At 37.4% G+C, this 18,323-nt stretch overlaps 1 pseudogene; it reads left to right on the forward strand.

The window, feature by feature from the left end:
- LOC133805607 (protein disulfide-isomerase 5-2-like) overlaps positions 1-17,939 on the forward strand; it is an 81,197-nt pseudogene extending 63,258 nt beyond the window's left edge.
- Positions 17,940-18,323: the final 384 nt, after the last annotated feature.

Here is an 18,323-nt window from a genome sequence, read left to right on the forward strand (position 1 = left end):
TCGACCAGAAGAGGATTCACTCAGCAGAAGGCATATTTCGTAGGCGATCAGGCTGGTCGCAGTATTTCAGATATCTTTTATAAAGTTGTAATCTCGCATTTATGTAATAATTGTAATTTCCATTATTATTTGAGATACGCTTGTATTAAATGTAATCAAGGCCCACCGACCCCTAAGGAACTCCTTGAGCCTATAAATAAGACTCAAATGGACTTAAGAGAGGGGACTTTTGGATTTGGAGATAGAGAATTATAGTGTTTTTATCCGCCGAATTTGTATTCATCTCCATGTGAAACTCGTGAAACTCGTGAACCCTAGTTCATTGATCACAAGTTTTGGAGTTCTACATTAATAAGATTACTAAGTGGACGTAGCTCATTACCATCTCTGGGGCCGAACCACTATAAATCTTTGTGTCATTTATCTTTTTGGCTTGATTTCATCTCATTTATGTCGTTTTACTTGACTTCGCGTCGTTGACCAAATCCAGGGTCAACATATACTAAACATAAACAATAGGGTTACGCCCTGCAATTCAATCAATAGGGCCACGCCCTGCAATACAAATAATAGGGCCACGCCCTGCTCTACGGGTACAACAATTTTCTTACTTGTGTCCCGAGCTATCTGAGCACCGCAATCATGGGCATAGTCTTCTAACCCGAGCCTCGCTAAAAACCTAGTCACAATGCATTCATAATAACCATCCATCAAGTTCTAATCCATTAAATAACTTTGGAATATAAATCTAGCCTGCGGGACCTTGGATTATACCAAACTGGGTAGTAGAAACCTTACTGGGCCTTAACATTTGAGTTACCGAGCTAAAAACCTTCAAATAGCCTATATTTGAGATTTGAGCCGCGGCCCAACCCCCCATAAGGGTCGTAGCGCACTCAAGTCAGAGATGAAAACACCTCTCTGCTGGGGGACACGAGTTGCGGCGCGCTATACCTTGTGTCGCGGTGCGCCTAGGCAGACAGAGGCTCCCAAAAAATTTCCTCTGTTTTCTTTGACCCAAAACTAAGAAAGTTGATCCCAAATCTCAACCAAGTCCAGAATTAATCCCTAAATCATCTTCACAGTAGTACAAACAACAATCATAACTTAGAAACTAACCCAAAACTACCTTAAAACCCAAACTCCAACCTTGAGCTTAAAGCTCAAGAACACTAACTATGATCTCCAAAACCTCAGAGATTAGCAAATCAAGATCTTACCTCAAACGTGTAGAACGACCTCTAGCTCCCTTGGCTTGATTTCCTACTTTGATCCTACAAATTCAGCAATCCTTCTTTTGGTTTCTGGTATCCTCTAGAACTTCCAAGAGACCTAAGTGTAATGTTAAAGAGAGAGATGAGCGTGTGAGACTTTCTCTCAGCCAAAGTCTATCTATTATTAAAGCCAAATGACACATTTGCCCTCCCCTCTAACTTAGACTCTAACTAACCTCAAGGGCAGCCTAGACTTTTCCTTATCCTCTTGCAAGAATGCCACATTCCCACTTAATTTCCCACCTATATCAACTATCCTCAAGACTTATAGTTACCCAAGTTACCAAAGTACCACTAACCGCCAGTTATTCCCACTTGTGACTATCTAGCTAAACTGCTCCCTAGGACCGTCTCGATTCGTGCATCACAAATATATCATCACTTACTCATGGTACCAATCACAATATACACAAATATTGCATTTATGCCCTCAATGGGATAAAATTACAAATATGTCCCTAATAACCAAATGGGGCCCACATACACATTTAATTCACCTAAACATGCATTTATAATCACATAATTATCAAATTCGCATATTAACGTAATTAAATCAATTATTGCCCCCCTGACATGCTAATCAATGCCCTAAGCCTTATTAGCAAATTTAGGACGCTACATTGACCAAAATGGAAATTGTGTTTTGAAGGGTTATAAATCTGTTGACAATTGGTACACATTATCTCAATCACACAGTTGTCACACAAACACAAGGAGTGATACTAATTTGTTTCATGAAAAACATGGTCATGTGGTTTTTGAAAATTTGAGAAAAATTGGAAGTGTGAGTCATGTTCATGATTTACCGAATTTAAGTAAATATTTTTTTGGTAAATGTGAACCATGTCGATTGAGAAAACATTTGAAAATTTCTCATGAAAAATGTTTTAGTGTTGAGCGTGTGCTCGCTTCCAAGGGAACCCCATAGAGTCTCATGTGACTACTGTAAGAAGAATTATTCGTTATATCAATAATACTCTTGAATTAGGCATTTGGTACTCCAAAGAAATAAACTATAACCTTGTGTGTTATAGTGATGCAAATTGGGCAGGAAACACTGATGACCGCAAAAGTACAAGTGGTGGTTGTTTTTACTAAGGAAACAATTTGGTTTCTTGGCATAGTAAAAAACAAAACTTCATCTCTTTTGTCAACAGCCGAGGTTGAGCACATAGCTGCTGGAAGCTATTGTACTCAACTTTTGTGGATGAAACAAATGTTGGCTGACTATAGGTTTGATCTAAAAACTTTAACCATTTTTTGTGATAATACAAGTGCTATTAATATCTCCAAAAATCTTGTTTAACACTCTCGCACCAAACATATTGACATTCGTCATCATTTTATCAAGGAACTTGTTGAAAACAAAACTCTGATTTTAGAATATGTTGAGACTAAAGCTTTAGACACGGACAAATTTTATTCCCTCAGGAAATCCTTGGGGGTTTGTTTTATTTGAAATTGCCAATAATTGATTGTCTTGCCTTGCATATGTGATCATGTAAATCTCTTGTCCTGTTTGGAAGAAATTTGATGACCATATTTTTTCAATTTTTGGAAAATGAATGTTATAATTCTTATACTTTGTGAGGAATAAAAACCTTATTTGAAAAATTATAGACCATCCAATTTATATTTGATCAAATTATTATGTCTATTTTTGTATGAGCACTCCTTAATCCAATTTCTTTTTCAGGCTCCATTTTGGAAAAGAGCTACCTATACTGATGTGTGAAAGCCGACACTGAGTAAGTTGGTACCGGGTTATTAGCAATTATATTGGAGGATACTCTACCAGTGTAAAGGGCTACAATCAGTATAATAGTTATCGCCTCCATTATGGTTACAAATTGAAAAAGGTGTAATGACCCAACTATTTATAAGACCTTGGACCATTAAAACTACTAGACATAGCTACTATTTTCGAGAAAACATACATTAGAAATAATCATAACTTTATTAAAATCCCAAAATAAATATTATTATATCAATAACATAAAAGTATAAAATACAATGTGATATGGTATGGGTACCCATTGTTTATAAATCATAAAACATAACTTTAAATGCTAATTTCATAATTACAAAAGAACATAATTCAAAAGACTAAATAACGTCATCCTCGATCGACACGCAGTCCATGCAGTCCATTCATCCTTAACACACAAGCCAAGCTGCCAAGAATCCTTCCGCTTTCCATATTTATTTTCCTGCATCATACTAAAATAAAGGAGTGAGCCTAATGCCCAGCAAGGAAAATCTATTCTAACATAAATCATAAGCATAAGACTATATCATAAACATATACTATAAAACATATGACTATAAAAAACATATATCATATAGGACTACAATGGCCATCATACTTCTTGGGGCTTGTTAGCTAAGCAAGTCATATGCCCATAAATTTGTGGGGCTTGCTAGCTAAGCAAGTCATATGCTCATAAATTCTTGGGGCTTGCTAGCTAAACAAGTCATATGCCCAAGGACTATAAAACATATTCTTGGGGCTTGTTATCTAAACAAGTCATTTGCCCAAGGACTATAAAACATATAACATAGCATATATCATATCATAACATAAACATATAAACACATATATCTAGCCTATTTTCCTTACCAAAAGCCGAGATATTTGGGAACAAGAACAGGATTAGCACACTCCTATAAACTAACAGTAAAAATGGTGAGAATGTAAAGAAAAAGATATGAAAAGAACACTAAACCATCCAAGAAGAAACTTACCAAGAAGAACCTTAAGTTTCAAGAACTTAAATACCTAATCAAGAATCATAAACAAGAGTTAGGATTTGAATAAAAGAAAACTAAAGGACCATATAGAACTGAACTTAGGAATAGGAATACCTTGAATAATCTTATGGATTGATCTAAACCTCAATACCGAAATCACACTATATCTCACTTCCCAAGTGTATATAAAAGCTTAGAATGATAAAGCTTTAACCCAAAACCCAAGTGTATCTCTCTCTAGTAACACTTGCACCTTGGAGGCTCTGATCAAATGCTTGAAGAATGAAGGAAATGGCTGAGCACTAGGTCCTATTTATAGAGTTCAAGGAGTGAAACTAACCCCTTTTAATTTGAATATGTATGTCCTAAAATTCAGCACGAGTCTTTTAGACAGCTCGGATACAGCTGGCTGGCCAAGAACTGCAATAGATGATCCACAAGTTCATATTTCCTTTGTAAAGACATTGCAATTCCTCAGGTAAATAGTACGAGATGATGAATGCAAAGCAATAGGTGTGAGCAGGAAACACTTATAAAGTATAGCATCCGAGACACAAGCTGACGCTACACTCAACTCGGGGTACGCTAGAGATCTGCCGTTTCTCTAGATCTTTATAAAGTTGGATACGTTATATAGATGTACGTGGTCAAACATTACATGTCCACAAATCCCTAAATTCCCAGACATGTAATATAATCGTGCATGATCAGACATTACATGTTCGATTATCCTCGATGATCCATGATCAATTTTACCTAATGATTAGACCATACCTTAGGATAAATTGTAAGATTCATCATTAGTGTGAGACAGGTCACACGAGGGATGTGGATTTTGGGGATGGCCTCAATGCCTATCCATGGATTTTCTCTATAAATACAAAGACCTTGGATAGGGAGAGAGGGAGTTGTCCTTCTGTAATGGCAAAAACTTTGTCAAAATTCAGAGAGACAAATAGTAATAATACAGACTCGTGGACTAGGTGGATTTTAACCTCCGAACCACATAAAAAGAGATGAGTGTTCTTGATATTTCTTTTTCTAGTGTTTATAAGTATCATTTTATCATTGCAGTTTATCATTAAGCACTAATCCATCCCAACTATTTTTCATAATTCATTGTTGGCGAAAAACTGCGTCAACAGAATAAATATATGAATATAAAATGAAAAAGATTTGAATTTTCGTTCAACAGTGTTTACCCAAAAGTGGTTGTTGATGACGTGGCAATGATTTATCACACGTGGTTGACACGTGGTAGAGTTGAAGTGAAAAGGTGCTGTTCGGTTATTGACCAGATGCACATTGCTTCATTAAGACTGACTATTAGGTACGACCAGGCTGGTCGTATGATTCAGTTTATTTCCTTATAAGATTATGATCTTGTAATAATTATATTTATTATTTCATCTTTATTACCTTGATACACGGATATTAATGAGAGTTAAGGCCCAATGGCCCATGTAACCCCCCTTGAGCCTATAAATATGCATGAAATAGCTCAAGGAGGGGACTTTGGGATCGGGGAACCTTTTTCCTGAATATTGAGAGAGAGAGCCTATAGTGCGACTATCCATCGTCTTATTGTAATTCTCCCAAAGTTTGTGAAACTCAAGAACCCTAGTTCTTTGATCATGGCTTTGAGACTCAATATTAATAATAGCACTAAGTGGACGTAGGTCATTACCATTCTTTGGGGCCGAACCACTATAAATCATTGGTGTTTTCTTCTTTTCCATTAGATTAAACTCTTAATTGTCGTCTCATTTCCTGTCGTATATTTGACTCCGCGTCGTTTGTCAAATCAAGGGTCAACAAACAGACGCCCAAAACTCGGTCAAAATCGTTCAAAGGCAGGTCTAAGTGGTTAAGGGTAATTTTCAAAATTAAAAACCAAACTTTTCAAAAATGAAGCACCAGGGTCGATATATCGCCTATCCTGGGCGTTATATCGGCTCCACCCTAATCCCGAGCCCCGTTCGTACGTTTATGCAAAGTCAACGTATTTTTCGTATCTTCCGTAGGCAATATATTGGCCCCTAAGCTGCGATATATTGGCATACGTTGATATATTAAACACGTATTTGCACCTTTTTAGCATAATTTGAATTGGATAAATAACTTTGATTGAGTCATAATACGATCCTAACAACTGCAGGAAGGTTCTAGAGCTTCTAGATCTTTCTTTTTAATTAAACTATTCATCAAAATACTTAAATCCTTAATAAACATGATTATGACAAGTGTCACACTCTTATTAGCTCTATCTAAGATCCATCAATATTAATCAAACCTTATGTTATAATTAATATTCTTAAACTATAGGTTAAACTTATAAAATCCATAACTGTTGCTATGAGTTTCCAACTAAGTCCCGGTTTGAACCAAAATCCACGGTAACTAACATACTACTAACTAATACTAACTACTACTACTATCTAGCTAGCTAAGTAAATATTATGGGACACTACAAAAGGCTACAATTGCCAAACATGGGCAATGACCCTAGCATTAAAGGCCAAAAAGAAACGTCAAAATGATTACACATACACACACATATGGCTGTTGACTAGACTGTGTAAGAATGTTGTAAGACTCATACACATAATGAATTGATTAAAATCTTTTTTTGTGATTGGTATATTCTTTTCGAATTATGGTTACCATTATCACTTAGTATTTTAATTATAATTCATTTTTCTAATTTTTGAAGAAAATAGTTATCTTGTTTCTCTTGAATAGGGCTTGATATTTACATGGACACATATGGTATGACAATTTATCCTTTTATTTTCGGCAATTGTTTTTTTATGAAATAAAAAAAATAATAAAAAAAAACTTTTTTGACCAAGTACTAAAAAATAAAGATAATAGATGCAATTTATTTGTTTTATCTCATTATATTGAAAATCTTGTAAAAGTTTACAATTTTGAGGTGAGAGAGAATATTTTATAAAAAATGAGATATTTTGGCATTTATCACATTAAATTCGGTACCCATTTTTTAGTTACCCATTTTCAAATTTGCCTCATTTGTTCACTGAATTCTCTATATATTTGGATTCCCTTTGGCTTTTTAATTCCAAGCGTTTTCTTGTTTTCTTTCTTGCTCACTTGTACCCAAGTTGTTTAGGTTTTTATTCATTGTGTGTCTACGTTTGTTTCTCTTCTAGCAGCCATAAAGACCCGAGGCCGTGGATCTACCTCCAAACCTATGAAGTCTTAGAAGGAGACAATTCTTGAGATGGTTCCCTCTGCCACTCCTCATGTTCCAGCGTCAATACCAGCTGCCTTGACTCCTACAAGTTGTCGACCCAAAACCACATCAAGGAAGAAGGTCCTTGCTCTTTTGGGTCCTGAGGGATCTACCTTGACTGGGGCTACGAGTAAAGGAGTGACCTTTCCCAACCTTGATGCACAGCAAAGCCAAGCCTCAGCGGTTCCACTCGCCTCACCCGAAGGTCAAGTAAAAACTAAGCCCGCCTTGACTTCAAGCCCTACACCATCTGTCTCCACTGAAGCCGTGTCCGATCCGTTTGAACATGACTCTGAGTCGTCATTATCCCCTGATGTGATGACACCCAAGGCAAAGGGGAAATGCAAATCCAAAGCCGTTGGATCAAAGAAAACCAAGAAGACCAAAGTGGCTCCAGCAAAAGGTACTAGCTCCATCTCATACTCCACTTCTTTATCCAAATTCAAATTGAAGGCAAAAATCAACCCACCTCCTCGGAGGATGTCTCTCCTGAAATGGAAGACTCACTGCCTGAGTTGGACTCCTTCTTGACTGAGCCAATTCCTGAAGAAGCTCCTGAAGATTTGGAGGAGGAGACTGAATTTGAAGCAGACCCATCCAAAAAAACTCCTTTTGCATCTGACCCAAAGGGCACAACACCATTGGCATTTACTTAATTGTCTACCAAAATTACTAAACAAAAAGGTGCACCCATCCGTATTTCAGGTTCCTCTTTCAAAGCTCATTCTCTTACTTCCTATTTTAATGGTAATGAGAAAAATATGTAATTTTATGAGCATCGTCACTTTATTAGTGAACATAATTTCCTTTTTGCTCTTCATTGTGTTTTTGGGGTTTTACTTTCTTTAGCAGAAAGGGGTTGGTTACGTTCTTTGTCTGGCTTTGATAGATTTGTGCCTTGGGTAGTTAAGGAATTTTATGCAAATCTGAATAATGAGTTGTTAGATTAGACTTATTTTATGTTTCATAAGGTTTATGTTAAGGGTCATTGGTATAGGTTTAGTCCTACCGAAATTGCTAAGGTCCTAAATCTAGTTCTTGTTGAGATTGATGATTCTATTGAGTTTGCAAAGGATCAAGTTTTATTTGAATTAGTTGGCCAAGCTATGGTGTGGGAACCAAGTGCTTCTCTCCATGTCTTGGACCTTACTCACTACTATGGTTCACTTTTTAAATTTGCCATGTTCAATTGGATGCCCACTACTCACTCCTCGACCATCACTCAAGATATGGCCTTTCGATTGTTCAAAATTGGGACTGGTGTCACTGTCGATCTTGTTGTTGCTATTTTTGATCAGATCATGTCCTTGAGTGGTGCCAAACGCAAGGGTCAACACTTGATGTTTCTGCAAGTCATTTACAAATTGTTGGACTCTTAATGTCCTTTGAAGAAGTCACCCAGACCTTGATTTCTCCTTTGGTTGGACCTACATACACTGTCAAAGATGACAATGCTCATACCACAGCTCAAAAGGCCAAAGGCATTAATTTGGCTGGTTCTGGGTCTGGAGATGTCGAGCCTGACACCTTTGCTGTCCCGATTGCTTCTGTCCAGATAGGAATTGCAAGTCTCTCCGAGCGGTTCGTTACCATGGAGGATACTCAGCGCCACATTCTGGCTTCTTTGGTGATCATCAATGCATCTACCACTCCAACTCCATGACAGTTACAATTTACATCTATTTTTATTTGCTTTCAATAAATGTAAAAGAACACTAAATGTGTCTTTGTTTTGGTTTCCTTTCCTTTGTTCTTTGGCATTTTCTTAGACAATGAGGGGGAGAGAGAGTAACTCTAACTCTATTTTTGGTGCTTTGATTATGTGTTTTGACCTGCAGTTGTTCATTGTTTTTGTTAATTGTTTCAGTCATGTGCTTTGGTTATTTTTGGCAGGGGGTCATTTTGAGACTCTTTTCACTATTTGTGGATTTAAATACTCACTTGTTTTATGCAGGATATTTTAAAAAATAGACATGCCTTATCTATTAAATTTCCAAAGGGGGAGATTGTAAATCCTAAAATTGGCAAATTTTATAGAAATATCTTTTTATTTAAAAGATAATTTTAATTTTCCATTATTGTGATTTTCAGAATATTAAATGGATTGAATTAGTTTGTAAGGTTTTCATATAATTCCTTATTTAGCTTGATTTGATCACAATATGTTTATAAAGAGAAGTTGTATCTTCGTTATATAAAGCAAATATTCTGTACTTACTCAAAATCATTTATGGAACATTTGTCTTTTATTTTTCGTGTTGCTCAAGGTAATAAACTTCAGGAAACTAAATCTGGAAGTAATTAATTGTTATTTCTATCTTGAGAAATTTGATCTCACATAGGTATTAGCTGCCCCCACCAAATTCGTATCTATCAGATCTGAATCTTTTAAAAAAGACAATTATTCATTAATCAAGAATATCTTCAAATATTATTGCTTTTATTAGGAGATTATTTCTCAGCCTTTCTGAGCATGAAATGGACTCTATAAATAGGCTTCTAAGGCCTTGGGAAAAAGTGAACTCTTTGGTGCATAGTTGGTGAGTGAATTATAATATTTGTGAGAGTTCCTTGTTTGTATTCAAGATCATAGTATTCACGTGATCTTGTAGTAAAATGAGTGTTTAGTTTTTGTGGTGAGTTTATACCACTTTCATAAGTGAATACATGTTGTAATTTGAACAAAATTTTTATAGTCTTCGGGAGAGGATTTTTACAAGCCTTGTGTCGAGAGGATGCAAGCACTCGCTGACCATTGAAGGGGGTTCAAGTGGTTGAGCGTTTCAATCAGAATCAAATTTGTGAAGAGAAGTACAATAAAGTTGCGGCAAATCTCAAGAGGGAGACTTGTTTTGTTTAAGTCAATATTTTGTACTTGTGATTCTTTATTAATTGATTTTATTCTCTGGGCGTGGCCCCAAGGAGTAAGTTATCCAAAAGGGTTTCTGAACCTTGTAAAAATTCGTTGTGTTCTTTATTATTTTTGCACTGTCTTTTTATTGTGTTCAGTTTCTGTCGTGACAAGTTCGGATTCTGTCCCAACAGATCTGAAATTTGTTTCAACATTTAATTACCATTCCGCACCTTAATTATTGCACATGGTTTAATCAATTTGGTAATTACTAAAAACATAATTTCAATAGCAAAATTGGAAAACTAGAAAAATGGATAGCATCTACGCCTTGTTTTCCTTGGCCATCTGTAAAATGGGTCTGATGTAAAATGATACTTGATACTTTAATACATAAAATATATAAAAAATAAAAGAAAAAATCCCAACAGGGGTCAGGAGTTATTTTTCATTATATCTGATCTGGATATGTTGAGAAACATCATATGCAAACTTCAATCCTAATATTATGTGATTGAAAAAATAAGGGCAATAGAATGTATATACTTATTCATGTAGATCAAAAGTGGTGGGAGTGACCAGAAGTTTTGGTATGGTAAAATAGCCCTTCGAATAAGATGAATAAAGGAAGGTCTAGTTGATATATTAGAAATTGACAAAGCACATATTTTCCTCTACCCATTACTATTGGTTGAAAGAGGAAAAGAAGGAAATGGGTAAACTATTGTATTTCTTTAATGTGAGTTGAAACAGTACAAGGCATATATAGCAAAGTTGTCACACTATAGGCGTGACTGCAGTACACGTGTACAGACAATTAGTAATGCTAACAAAGCTTAATTACAATAACTATAATCATGATTTAACATCCCCCCTCAAACTCAATGGGCGGGGCAGCACATTGAGTTTGGTGTGTAATTCCTGAAACTGATGAGTGACAAGAGGCTTTGTTAGACAATCAACAATCTGTGTAGCAGAAGAAGTGAATGAGAGTTGAAGTGACTTATTGGAAACTCTTTCTCAGACAAAATGGTAATCAAGTTCAACATGCTTAGAGCGGGCATGTAGGACTGGATTAGAGGCCAAGTGGAGGGTGCTCATATTATCGCAATACAAAATGGGAGGCTGAGACAGAGGAAATCCAATCTCAGACAGTAGAGATTCAATCCAACCAACTTCAGCTACACCATTAGCCATAGCACGATATTCGGATTCCATACTCAAATGGGACACCAATTTCTGCTTGGAGGAAGACCACGAAACCAGATTATGACCCAAAAAAATACAATATGCACTGGTGCTACGTCTATCATTTGGACAAGATGCCCAATCAACGTCAGTATAGGCATGGAGAATGTGATCAGTAGTGGGTTGAAGAAAGAGACCAAGGTGCCCAGTGCCACTAATATATTGGAGAACTCGTTTGGCATCCTTGAGATGTACATCAGTGGGGGAATGCATAAACTGATAGAGCTTATTAACAGGGAAAACGAGATCAGGTCGTGTAAGTGTGCAGTATTGTAAGGTGTTGGATTAAACTTATACAGGATCTTTATTTATTTTCATGTATATCTAATATTAAACAAATTAATACGAGATAGCCTAAAACATGTTTCTAAAATTGAATTCAAGAGAAACAAAGAATAGAATACTTACAGTATACGCAGTGGAATTAAAGAGTCCTTCCTTCAGTTTCTCTAACTCTTGTATCCTCTCTGTCGCAGAGTATTATCAAGAAACTGAACCGATCTTCTATTTTCTTCACGATCTTCCAATGTATCCTTAGAACCACCTGGAATAGTGTGGGCAATTCTCAACACATGAGATAGATATAGAGAGAAGAAGAGAAAATAACAAAGTGACTTAGAAAAGGACTTGTGTTTAGAAAGAATATAAAACTATCAGAAAATCTGACTTGTGACTTATCTGTCGTCTCTTAAATCTTCTCTCTAAGCACTCCTTTTATAGACTCAATTAGGCCATTTAATTTAATTAAAAAATCAATAAAATAACAGCCATTTTGAAGCCCTAGGTCGAAATTATCATGGGCTATAGACCCGTGAAATTTCCCATTTGATTATAAGCCCATTGGACTTAAAATCAAGGCCTGTATTATTTTCTATTGATTTAATTAATTAAATAATTATTTAAATCCTTTATCAAATTAATTATTTATAATTTGAACCTTGATTTAAATTTATTTATTAATTTAGATACCAATTTATCTTAATTAATAAATCTGCCATAATTTCTCTTTTCTTCTCAAAATTACACAACTCTGTGAAACTATCCAAAATTGACCTGGTCAACTTTGATAATTCTAATTGATGATTAAATCAATTAATTGAGACTATCTAGATGATTTTATCCAAGGTACAATGGGGACCATGGGCCTATGAAATCAAGCTCCAATAAGTTATCATAAATCTAACAAATAAATTTACTAACTTATTAATTCCTCGTGACTCCACTATAGACTTGGAATTGCACTCTTGAATTCATAGAACGCTCTATAACAAATATAGATACGCTATTAATTATCCATTGTTACAACCATAATTGTCACTCAATCCTCTATAGACGGTCTACAATGAGATAGGACTAAAATACCGTTTTACCCCTCATTGTATTTTATCCTTAAAACACTTAGTTCCTTGTAAATGATATTTCAGTAAACTAATTTAATTACTGAAATGAGATCTCTATCATTTAACACCTTGAACCAAACTAAAAGGAAACCATCGTTTCACTTCTTCATTAGAAGCTATAGATGTTCATATCTATGATTAACACTCCCACTCAATTATACTACCGAGTTCCCAAGATGTAAGTATGGGCTAGTCCGTAGGGTAAGCTGGTAACGAAAAAGTCAAAGAACTCAAATAATACAATCAGTTAGAATACTAACCACTCAGAATTGAGATTGAATTGACCTATGGTCAACTATATGATATGACTAGAATAGATAATAACGGCATGTTTACTTATCTTATCAACTGTCAATATCGGTCCTGTCCGATGTAACAAATACATCCGATCTTATCTACTTTGCTAATGTTCTGGAAAGAACATAACACTGTAATGTGTAAGTAGATCATATCGTAGATTGGCAAGTCAGTGTAAATCCGGTGCACTGACTAATCTTAGGGCTAACTTATTTTTGAACATATAATCATATTTATATTCCACTGTGATTACGTCACTATAAATAAGATTAGCTATATGCTCGGGATTTAATAGAAGTTTATATTAAACAAATAATCATGAAAATAAAACATGTGAGCAAAGTGATTGACCAAGTCAAAAAATGATTTCTATTCTTTTATTGATAATAAAATGAGATTACAAAGAATTTGGGTTTTAATTAGGGCATAAAACCCCAACATAAGGCCCCCACCAAACTTCTATACTTGGTAGGAGAGGAAAGTGGGTCACCATCATGAAGAGACAAAGTGCCTAAAGCAATGGGCGTGGGCAATGGTTTAGAAGAAAGCATGCCGATTTTTGATAAGAGGTCACGAAAGTATTTGGTCTGGTTGAGATACATGCCAGCAGCTGTGCGATGAACTTCTACGCCCAAGAAAAAATGAAGTGGTCTGAGATCCTTCACTGCAAAATGAGAATTCAAATACATCGTGAGAGCCTCGATGGTGGTGGATCAAGAACCCGTGACGATGATATCATCCCCATAAACCAGGACGATGAGAGTAAATTTGCTGGTGGCGAAGTAAAAGAGAGATGTGTCAGCCTGAGATGCGCGAAAACCCCATTGACAAAGGGCAGAACTCAACTTGGTAAACCAGGCCCTAGGTGATTGACGGAGCCCATATAAGGCTTTGGACAGTTTGTAGACATGAGTAGGGTGAGAAGAATGAACAAAACCCTGTGGTTGGCATATGTAAACGGTCTTGGTAAGGTCACCATGTAAGAAAGCGTTGTGAACGTCAAGTTGTTTGATGTTCCAACCAAAAGATACAACAATGCTAAGAACCAATCAGATGGTGGTGGGTTTGATAACCGGACTAAAAGTCTCATGGAAGTTAAGACCATGGGTTTGATGATAAACTTTGGCAACAAGGAGGGCCTTATACCGCTCCACAGAGCCACCTGCATGTAACTTAACCCGAAAGACCCATTTGCATCTGACAACTTTGGCATTAGGAGGCGGAGAAACTAAGTGCCAAGTACCCTGAGCTTGGAGAGTAGAAAATTCAGCTTGCATGGCATCACACCAAATTTTATGTTTGGAGGCTTTAGCAAATGAAGATTGTTCTACTGGAACGGAAGTGAGAACATGGGAGAAAATGCGTGGTTTAAAAATTCCTGACTTGGCTCTTGTAATCATAGGATGTGAATTAGTGGGGACAACAACAAGGGTGGGTGAGTTTAAGCAGGGAGAAGGGGAAATCGGCTGAGGGGAGGTAGGTGTGGGAGTGAGATGGGGCGGAGGAGTAGCTGGGGAGTTGGATGGGGCGGAGGAGGAGTTGAGAGAGGGGGAAGGGGGTGACAGGGAATAGGGAGATAGAGTAGGATGAGCTGGTGGGATAAAAGGGAAAGAAGTAACCACACTGATAGGGGCTGTGGAAGGGACGAAAAGCTAAGTGGAGGCAAATGGGAACTTTTGCTCATTGAAGATAAAATGTCTAGAGACATAAATTCGGCCAGAAATAGGGTGCAAGCATAAGTACCCCTTATGATGGCTACTATAACCAAGAAAAGTACATGAATGAGACTGAAACTCCAGTTTGTGAGCATTATAAGGTCGTAAAAAAGGGAAACACTCATAGCCGAACACACGAAGATGAGTGTAGGTAGGTGGTTTAGCATAGAGAAAAGCAAATGGGCTAGCCATTTGAAGAACCCAAGTAGGCAGTTTGCTAATGAGATAAACGACAGTGGTAAATGCATAAGGCCAATATGAGAATGGGATGGAGGCATGAGCGAGTAAGGTCAGTCCCATTTTGACAACATGATGATTTCTACGCTCGACTCTCCCATTTTGTTGAGGATGTGGACAAGAGAGTTCATGGAGAATCCCAAATTTGGCAAAGAAGGAAGTGAGAGAGCGGAACTCACCGCCCCAATTAGAGTGAACGCGCTTAATTTTAGTCTCAAACTGAGTAGCAATCATAGAATGGAAAATAACAAAAGCATTGTATGCCTCATCTTTTGAAGTAAGGAGATATAGCCAAGGAAATCGAGAAAAATCATTAACAAATAGGATAAAATATTTAACACCAGCAATGGATAAAACAGGGGAGGGTCCCCAAAGATTGGTATGTATTAATTCAAAAGGCTTGGTAGCCCGAGATACAGATAAAGGAAACGAAAGTCGATGTGATTTTGCTTGTTGACAAGCATTACAAACGATCAGTGGAGAATTGTTAGAAAATGAAATATTACAAGAAGATAAAATAGAACTAGTGATAGCTTGAGCCGGGTGACCCAAACGGGAGTGCCAAAGATTGGGATCAGTGGAAGATGCGAAGAAGAGCTGAAAGGCAGGAGCGGGAGGAGTGAAGAGTGGATGGGAGACTTTGTAGAGATCATTGTCAAGTAGACCCGCGAGGAGAATTCGTTTAGTGACCTGGTGCTTCACAAAGAAACAATGGGGGTAAAATTCAACAAAATCATCATTATTAGAACATAGTTGGGAGACACTGAGAGGATTTTTGGAGAGGGAGGGAGAGTGATAAACAGAAGACAATTTTAAAACAGAGTGATAAGCAGGCAGGAAAGCATTACCAGCATGGGAGAGAGGAACACCGTTACCATTGCCAATGGTGACTTGGGTAGGGCCAGGAATCGGTTGAACACTCTCAAGTATGTTTAAATCGGGGGTGAAATGATGGGAGGCACCAGAGTCCATTTACCATGCTAGATCAGAAGAAGAAAAAGTAGTGGGGTTGGGAGTGGTAGTAGGAGAGGTACCAGCATGGTGTTGGTAAAGAAAAGCATTGAATGGCCTTTGAACCAAAGGTGGAGGATGATACTGAAGGTTCTGGCGGTGATAGCAAATATTAGCGGTATGCCCCACCTTCAAACAAATTTGACATCGAGGTCGATTACTCAGAGGTGGACGAGAAGAAGGGTTGGAGGGACGAGACTGGGTAGGGAAAGAGGAAAGGCAGGGAAATGATTTTGGGTGAGCACTAGTAGATGAGGGAGGTCGGGGTTTAGGTTGTTGCAGAGTGAGGTTGGCGACATTGGCTTGAAGGGAGCTGATGGGGTCAAAGGTATTTTGACGATGGAGGCAAGCTTCATAACTGAGTAAAAGGCTATACACTTCCTCCATAGTACGAGGCACATAGCGAGCTTGAAGAGGAGTGACATAAGCGTTGTAATCTCGGCCTAAACCGTTCAAAAAATACATGAGCTAATCCTTAAGAGATACGGGGTCACCAGCAGAAGCCAAAACATTGCAGAGACCACATAACTTGTGGATATAATCAAATGCTGAGAGGCCATCCTTACAGAGAGTTTGAAGTTGGGTCCGAATTTCTGCTAACTGAAAGAGATAAGTTGCTGCATAGATCTGAGAAAGGGCTTCCCAGATCTCAAACGCTGACTGGTACCCAAAGATTTGGCCAAGGAGAGATTCACTGATGGAGGCATATATCCAACTCATCACTAAACGGTTGTAACGATGCCATGCTTGAAAATCAAGAGAAGCTCGAGGTGAGGGGTGAGCATGGTCAAGAACTGGGCAAGATCTGGAGCCATCGATGAACCCCTCTAGTCCATTTGCAATAATAATGTTGAGCATCTGAGTTTTCCATACCACAAAGTTATGTTTAGTAAGTTTCACAACAATGGGTTGATTGACGAAAGGGGGAGTGGGTAGGGTGGAAGACGAAGAAGAAGTTGGAATAGATGTGAAAGGGCTGATAATGGGTGTGTGTGCAGCCAAGGTCACGGGTGAGGCAAAAGTTGTTGAAGGCTAGGGAGCAGGTGGTCCCATCGTGGGCTCTGAGGTACTGTTAATGCTGGTTACAGACTCCATATGAGCTGTCAATGGCCTGATACCATGAAAGAGGAAAAGAAGGAAATGGGTAAAATATTGTATTTCCTTAATGTGAGCTGAAACAGTACAAGGCATATATAGCAAAGCTGTCACACTATAGGCGTGACTGCAGTACATGTGTACAGATAATTAGTAATGCTAACAAAGCTTAATTACAATAACTATAATCATGATTTAACATTGGTTTAAAAGTATCATCTAACCAAGCAGTCTAAAGGTGCAGTGTAGTTGAAAATATTAGTATATTATATTTGGATTGAGTTTGACTATAGATATATGTATTGGTTCTAACATGTTTTCTGGTTTTATTTGTAATAAGTATTATGTACTTTTTCCTGGTGGAATAAATGAACAATTCACTCCCAAAGATCTAGTATACTCGTTTAATAATGTTATCTATAATGTAATTTTCTTCCTTTCCATTAACTTGGTTTTGATTACAGACAGGTTAATGGCTCAGAAAGCATTGATGAAGAATATCAGGCATTGCAAGTATCGCGATTTATTGAGGGTTATAATAAGGAAGGAAGAACAATAGAGAAAAGAATGAGCAGTCCATCAATGCTTGGCTTCATAAATTCACTGATCAGCGGTGGCAACGCTGTGTACCTAATTGTTTTTGTGGTTGCGATTATTATTATGGTTATACAAACATTGAGGGGAGATGAAGAACCTGCTAGGGTTAGCACTTGAGACGAAGTGAATCAATTTGGCAGAAGTAGTTCTGTCTCTGAAATTGAGAGTAGTGAACCTAGATCTGGGAAAAGAAAGACTAAATGTTGATAATAGTTGCTGCAGAAATTAATACAGAAACGAAATTACCGAATTAATAATCTGGGTTGAGTTGCGGACTAGGTCGCTCTCTTTAAGACGTTCGCAGCACTGCCCAGAATTGTGCAAGTAGACTATCAGCCACATCGTCCTCAGGATAAAACAACCCAGTCGAACACTGTATCGGACCCCCACTGCACTGTAGAGAACTGTCGAATACAAACACCCTAAAAGTTGGACAGACAATAACAGGAATAAAAAAACCTTAATTAAATCGTGGGAGGGGAATTTGGATCCCTAAAAAAACTGAAGAGAAAAAGTCTTCTGTTTACCAAAAAAATTAATCACTCCAACCAGCTCGGTCCAGTCAGATAGCAGCGCACGTGGTGTTCAGGT

Source organism: Humulus lupulus, chromosome X, assembly GCF_963169125.1.
Source record: "Humulus lupulus chromosome X, drHumLupu1.1, whole genome shotgun sequence".
Taxonomy (NCBI): Eukaryota; Viridiplantae; Streptophyta; class Magnoliopsida; order Rosales; family Cannabaceae; genus Humulus; species Humulus lupulus.